Here is a 7,157-nt window from a genome sequence, read left to right as displayed (position 1 = left end):
GCCCTGCATTCAGGAAGGACCTGAGTTCAAATCCAGCCTCAGACACTTGACACTTATTAGCTGTGTGACCCTGGGCAAGTCACTTAACCCTCATTGCCCCACAAAAACAAACAAAAAAGTCCATAAAAAATACACTATTTAAATGTGAGCTATTATTTTCACTTCATTTGGATCCCACTTCTCGGGAGTGGCCCTGATTGAGGGGACTTTTGTTAGTGGAGTGAGATGTTGTAATTTCACAGCAAAGCACCAGATGGGAAGGTGCTGTGATACAGTGCAAAGAGCCCTGAACTAGTAACTAGGAGCCTAAATTCTTATTTTGTCACTGTCGTTAACTGTTAGCTCTGTAACCTTGGGCAAGTCACTTAGTTGTAGGTTTCAGTTACTTAAATCGGGGTAAAACTATTTTGAACATCTGTTTCAAAATACTTTTTTTAAAAAGTCACAGAACTTTAGAGCTGGTTTCATCTTGAACATGTAAAGAAGGAACCTTATCTCAGCCTTTTAATCTTGGTCATTCATCTTTTAAAGACAACCCTTTGAAAAGGTCGGGGAGCCTGATTTTCAATTTATGATATATTCAGGGCAAAATTATGATAACTTGAGTAAACTTGGTGAAAATGAATTTGTTACTACTTTTTTATTTTGTAGCAAGCAAATTGTGAGATACTATATATAGTTTCTGGTACAAATACCATAAAGGAATGCCTTGTTTTATGTGACAGAAGGATATGCATGCCTTTAAAATTTTTTCTTTTGTAAATTGAATCATCTAAAATGTGCTAGTTCCTGATCTAACCAATCTGTAGAGCAATTTGGAACTATGCCCAAAGGGCTATAAAACTGTGTATACCCTTTGATCCAGCAATACCTCTGCTGGGTTTATATCCCAAAGACATCCAAAAACAGGGGGGGAAGGACCTATTTGCACAAAAATATTTATAGCAGCTCTTTTTGTGATGGCTAAGAATTGGAAATCGAAGGGATACACATCCATTGGGGAATGGCTAAATAAGCTGTGCTATATGATTTTAATGGAATATTATTGTGTTATAAGAAATGACAAGCAGGATGATTTCAGAAAAACCTGGAAAGACTTACATGAATTGATGTATAGTGAAGTGAACAGAACCAGGAAAATATTGTACACAGTAACAATATCATTCAGTGAAGAACTGTGAATGACCTAGCTATTCTCAGCAATACAATGATCCAAGACAATCCCAAAGGACTAAATGATGAAGCATACCATCCACCTCCAGAGAAAGAACTGATATTGATTTAATACAGATTGAAGCATGCTATTTTTCTCTTTCATTTTTTTTCTTTTATTCGAGTCTTCTTGTACAAAATGACAAATGTGGAAATGTTTTACATAATTGAAAATGTCTAAATGATATCTGATTGCTTACAGCCTCAGGGAAGAATAGAATTTAGAACTCAAAACCTTAAATAAAAATGTTTTTAAAATTAACTAAAATGTACTATTTCCTTATTTAAAGGCATTCCAGGTGACTCCTTTTGTAAAGTGAATACCATTGAATTTTCCTCTTTGTTTTCATATAAAGAGTATCAGAATTGCTCAGAATGATGCCTTTCACTGTAACACTCTGGGCAACTATTGAGAGGTTTGTTCTGAATTATGGGGATAATAGAATATCATTGAGTAATTGGTCTATTTGAATGAAGAAATCAGCAATCAGCTAGTTTTGTAATTGACTGAGACTACAACTAGTTACAGCTTTGTGACCCAGTAGGTCACAATCCACTTTCTTCAGGCCAAACTGTGAGGTAAGAAATGCAAGTATTTATTCCTACTTTACAAACAGGTTCAGGAAGTTTGATCTATCTGTCTGTCTGTCTGTCTAACTATATCTGTCTATCCATATGTAGAAAGAGGTAGATATTTATATTTATTTATGTAGATATGTAGAGATAGATGATATATACATGGATGGATGGATGGATGGATGGATAAATAGATGGATAGTTAGATGGTAGTTGGAGATATTAAAAGCCTATTTCCTTAAATCATATTATAGTTTTATTGGACATATGGGAAATCAAAGTAGAAATTGTTTCTATCGATAGCTCCTAGTGCTTTTAAATGATCCTGCTAAATGCATTTACTGAATGGCTTATTGCTTGCACAGTGATGCAACAACTATGACATTAGGCCATTCGTCCAACAAGATTAATGTGTACCTACAAATTTTGTGTGACTGGAGAGCCCATGAGGCCTTGAAGCCATTTAGGGCACAGAGTGGGAGAGGAGGGGGTGGAATTTTGTCCTACCAGCTATCCCTGCTCTTGGCAATTAACTTCTCATTTAGTAATGATTCCCCACTTTTTTAGTTTCTTGTACCTGTTTTTACAACAATGACAAAAATGTATTGTAAACCCTTAGAATAACTTAATATACCTAGAGGTGACTAGTAGCACAATGGATAGAGTTCTGGACCTGGAATAAGAGAGATCTGAGATCAAATGTCGCCTCAGACACTTACTGGTTGTGTGAACTTGGATGAGAAAAAAATTGGCATCTCTATTTCCATTAACTTCTTACTGAAATCTATTATTTTCTTCAATTCTTTAAAAATATTATTCTTTTTTTTTTTTTTTTAGTGAGGCAATTGGGTTAAGTGACTTGCCCAGGGTCACACAGCTAGTAGTGTTAAGTGTCTGAGGGCGGATTTGAACTCAGGTACTCCTGACTCCAGGGGCCGGTGCTCTATCCACTGCACCATCTAGCTGCCCCTAAAAATATTATTCTGATAAGAGGTCCATATGTTTCACCAGACTGCCAAAGGGGTCCAGGATACAAAAAAGTTTAAGACCCCCTGCTCTAGATGGTACTTTAAAAATATACTGAGGGCAGCTAGATGGCGCAGTGGATAAATCACCGGCCCTGGATTCAGGAGGACCTGAGTTCAAATTTGGCCTCAGACATTTGACACTTACTAGCTGTGTGACCCTGGGCAAGTCACTTAACCCCAATTGCCTCACCAAAACAAACAAACAAAAAATATACTGAGAACTGATTTCTGTTTCCCATTCCCTCTTAATTCTAGTGCCTCCCATCTGCTGATTTTTTCTTATTTATCCTGTACATAGTCCGTTTGTACATATTTGTTTCCTTATTGTCTCCAAAGAAGACTGTGAGCTCTTTGAAGGTAGAAACGGTCTTTTGCCTTTCCTTTAATTCCTAGCACTTTGCATAGTGTCTGGTATATAGTAGGTACTTGTTAAATGTTTATTGATTAATTATTGTTTTCATACAATGCTAAAATTGAATGGTGCGTGACAGATTATCTAATCATTTAACAGATGAGGAAGATTGAGTAACTTGTCTAAGGTCACACTGACAGTGACAGCAATTTTGTGGTTTGTGCATGTGATCTATTTTATTTTTTCCTTTTGGGTGATGGGATTAGATGGGACTAAGCAACAGTGAAATATTTATAACCTGTGGTAGAAGCAATAAAGGGAAGGAAACCAGGAGGCTACAAAGCAGAGAAAGGGAAATCGGACTCTGTTTAACGGTTGTCTGCCCCAGGTGGCCATTTGAGCCGGTCACCACCTCTGATCTTAGGAGAACTTGTAAAGGGATGAGAAGGGAGAGATTGAAGAAAAACTCACAAATCTCGTTACAATTTACTCACAATATAATGACAGGAGTGACAGCTACTGCTTCACTAATAATATGATGACTCATTGCACCATAGTTTCCCCATTTCCCAAACCCTCATGGACAAGTTGGACAACTTCCTGTTGGTATACCCACCAGAAACTCCTTTGGTATGAGGCAGCCTGGCAGAATGCCCTTTGAAATACCTCAAGAATCCTGTCATTCCGTGGACCAACAGTGCCAGTCCACAAAACTTTTACTGCCAAAAAAACCTTTTTTGAGGGAAACTTCTTAAAATTTATACATTTTTAAAGTGAGTTCTGCTTATCCTCATTTCCTATGAATCCTGCCTTTCCCACTCCTTGCTCCTTTTTTCTAGTACCTTCCTTTTCAAGTAGCTAGGTGGTGAGTGCAATAGAGTGCTGGACTTGGAGTCCAAAAGACCTGAGTTCAAATTTAGCCTCAGAGTCTTACTATCTGGGTGATTCTGGGCAAGTCACTTTGCCACTTTCTTCCTCAGTTTCCTCAACTATAAAATAAGGGTGATAACAACTGAAAAACAATAACCTGACAGGGATGTTGTGAGGAGTAAATGAGATAATATTTTAAAGCACCTAGCATATAGTAGATGCTTTAAAAAAATGCTTTTTTCCTTGCTGTTTTGCGTCTTCAGAAGGCTGAATGGAACCCAGTCAAGAGTTAGATCTTTTTCTCCAAAAAAAATGTTTTTGGATTTGGAAAGCACTGACCATGATTTTGCTTCTCTTTTGTACCTCAATTGTTTAGCACATGGTAAGCACTTAATAAATGCTAGTACAGCCCCTTAATTTTACAGACTATTATAGTACCCCATGGCACTCCTTGAGGAAAGGGGAGGGTCACTGGTGGGAGTTCTCATGCATATTCATTCCCACTAATTGAGGTTAAAATGGAATGGAGAAGCTGTAGTGGAGAGAAAGACGGGAAGAGAGGCATAATAAGCAATAGAAAAGACAGGAAAGGGCACCCAAGACAGGAAACTCTCCGAGATAAACTGGAAATATCACTCTGGAACTTCAAGTGATAGAAAATGAGATACATGCACTGCACCCTCCCCTTCCTCGTTGCTTTTTGGACCCAAATGATCGACCAAATGGAAAATCACAGCGTGAATATGTGCTGGGAAACGTCAGGAGGTTGACTGAACAAATAACCCTATTGGGGTGAGCTTGTTTAGGGCTCCAGTGAGGGAGGTACTGGGGCCTCCTCCTTTCAGCATTGCCGAGAGGATCTGGGAGGAGAAAATCCTGGACTTGACCAAGAGTTGATTTTAAGTCCACCAGGCTCTTTGCCTTTGGGAGGAAGAAAGCCAGGATATTGTTAGCGCCCAGTAAATGCTAAGTAATAACTATAGCACGTTAATGCCAGGGCTCTGCTGATAGGATGGATGGAGTTTGTTCTCAAGAATCTGAGAAGGATGAAAACTTGTGAGAAACTATGTGGCCTTCTCCAGTCCACCAGAGCGACGCGGCCCTGGTGACTGGAGCGAGATAATTTCTATTTGAATGATTAATTGAGCATAAGGAACTTTTTGACTTCTACCCTGCAGTCGTAGTATAATCCCAGAGTTTACTCTTTGCACTTGCCCTGGGCTGGGAGATGAAGCTTCTGTTTTCAGTAAATAGGCAGCCCAAAATGGGCAAAGGATGAATTTCAGGCAGTGGAGGCTAGACCAATACATGCAGGTGGTACCTGCATAACCGTGAGCAAGTCACTTCAGCTCTCTCAGCTCTCACAAGGGGCTTGGACCAGATGGTCTCTAAGGTACTTCTTTGTTTTTTTGTTTTTTTTAAGTGAGGCAACTGGGATTAAGTGACTTGCCCAGGGTCACACAGCTAGTAAGTATTAAGTGTCTGAGGCAGGATTTGAACTCAGGTCCTCCTGACTCCAAGGCCAGTGCTCTATCCACTGCGCCACCTAGCTGCCCTCTAAGGTACTTCTAATGATAACTTATGATTGTATGACCCTGTATGGTTTCTATAATAAGTCTGGCCAACCTATTTATAGAACGGTCTAGAACTTTAAGCATCTGATATTTGTCTGAGACATCAGGGAAACCCTCCTTTGTTCATAAAAGTAGGAAGATTGATTGACAGCCATATATATACATATACATATATATATATATATATATGTATATATATATATATATATATATATATACACACACATATAAGAAAGAGGTCAGGAGGAAGACAATGGCTTTGCCCTCATAATTTAGCTTGCTCAGAAGCATTCATGTGTCAAGACCCAAAAGATTTGGGGCTCCCCCTCAACACACACGCACACACACACACACACCAACAACCCAGGGTGGCTATGTGTTATACACATAGCTCTGTGAAGTTTCTCTGGTTCGGCCTCCTGAAACTGGTTTCACGGAGCAGGATCCCCATAAGGAAATTAAGCAGGAGTAACAAGGACTCTGTAACTTTAAATCAGAGTCTTCCTGGGGGTTTATTTCCCTTTGCTAGGAATTCAGGCTTATAACCTTTGATAGTTCTAAAGAGTTGTCAGCCTGGCTCTTATCAGAGAGAAAGTGCAGTACAAACCCAGTGGGAATGATGGGATCTTTCATGAAGTGAAATAGTCTAGAGGGAGAGGAAAAGAGAGCCCACGGGACACCCATGGATAGTAAGCATAACCTGGATGAAGATCTAGCAAAGGAGGCTGAGTAGATCAGAGAGATAGAAATAGTCATGAAAACCTAGAGAGAAGAGAGTATTCAGGATAAGAGGGTAGTAACTAACAGCGTCAAGGGCTGCAGAGAGGTCAAGCAGGATGAAGATTGAGAAAAGGCCATTGGATTTGGTAATTTAGAGATCATTGGTAACTTGTCAGATGAGATCCAAAGCCAGCCTATAGATGAGAGGAAAAGAAGTGGAGGAATCTACTGTAGATGACCTTCTCTAGTTTAGTCACAAAAGAGAGGAGAGCAATGGGACAATATGGGGAATGGATGGATCAAATAAAAGGTTTTTGAGATTAGGGGAGATATGGGCATATTTGTAGGCAGTAGGGAAACAGAGAGTAGACAGGGAAGATATTAAAGATTAGTGAGCGCAGAAATGATAGAGGAGCCAATCTGCTTGAGAAGATGGGAGGATATGGGATCATTTGTGCATGGAGAGGAGTTTGCCTTAGGAAGAAGTGTCACCTCATTATGTGATATATAGGAGTGAAGCAGGAGATAGTAGCAAAGAGCATCTGGGTGATGTGTGATGAGGAAGAAAGGAGAAGAGAGACTTCTTGGTGAATTGCTAATTAGGAAGGCATCAAAAAAATTTGCACTGAGGACCAAGTTGAGATTATGCATCTAAATTTGTAGTGGATCCAGTTAGCATGGTTTTGTGATTTTCTCCATCCTCATTTAGCAGCAAAGGGGTAGGAGTGAAGGCAGTGGATGGTCGGAGTAATCTAGAACTGAGGTTCTGAAGGTCGAGATCAGTGATAGGATAAGGGGCAGGAGACTCAAGAGATGAGGGCAGTG

The sequence above is a fragment of the Dromiciops gliroides genome, chromosome 2 (assembly GCF_019393635.1).
Source record: "Dromiciops gliroides isolate mDroGli1 chromosome 2, mDroGli1.pri, whole genome shotgun sequence".
In the NCBI taxonomy this organism is placed as follows: Eukaryota; Metazoa; Chordata; class Mammalia; order Microbiotheria; family Microbiotheriidae; genus Dromiciops; species Dromiciops gliroides.
This window is presented reverse-complemented; position numbering follows the sequence as displayed.